Raw genomic sequence first — 260 nt, forward strand, 5'->3', positions numbered from 1 at the left:
ACATATATTTAAACACACACGCTGTGTGTGTGTATATGTATGTCTACTAGGTACTTGTCTCTCCCTCTTCCACCATCCTCCTTCCTTTCTCCTCCTCTCTTTCTTTTCCTTCGCCCTCCCCGCTCTGCCTTGGTAGTCTCACTCCCTAATCTTCCTTAAATTCCCTCCTTCTTTCCCACCTCCTTCGCTCATTTATCCCCTTCCCTCTGCTTTTCCCTTTTCCTTCCCTCATCAATGCAATGTATTTTCCTCGGAAGATG

The sequence above is a fragment of the Penaeus monodon genome, chromosome 31 (assembly GCF_015228065.2).
Source record: "Penaeus monodon isolate SGIC_2016 chromosome 31, NSTDA_Pmon_1, whole genome shotgun sequence".
Classification (NCBI taxonomy): domain Eukaryota; kingdom Metazoa; phylum Arthropoda; class Malacostraca; order Decapoda; family Penaeidae; genus Penaeus; species Penaeus monodon.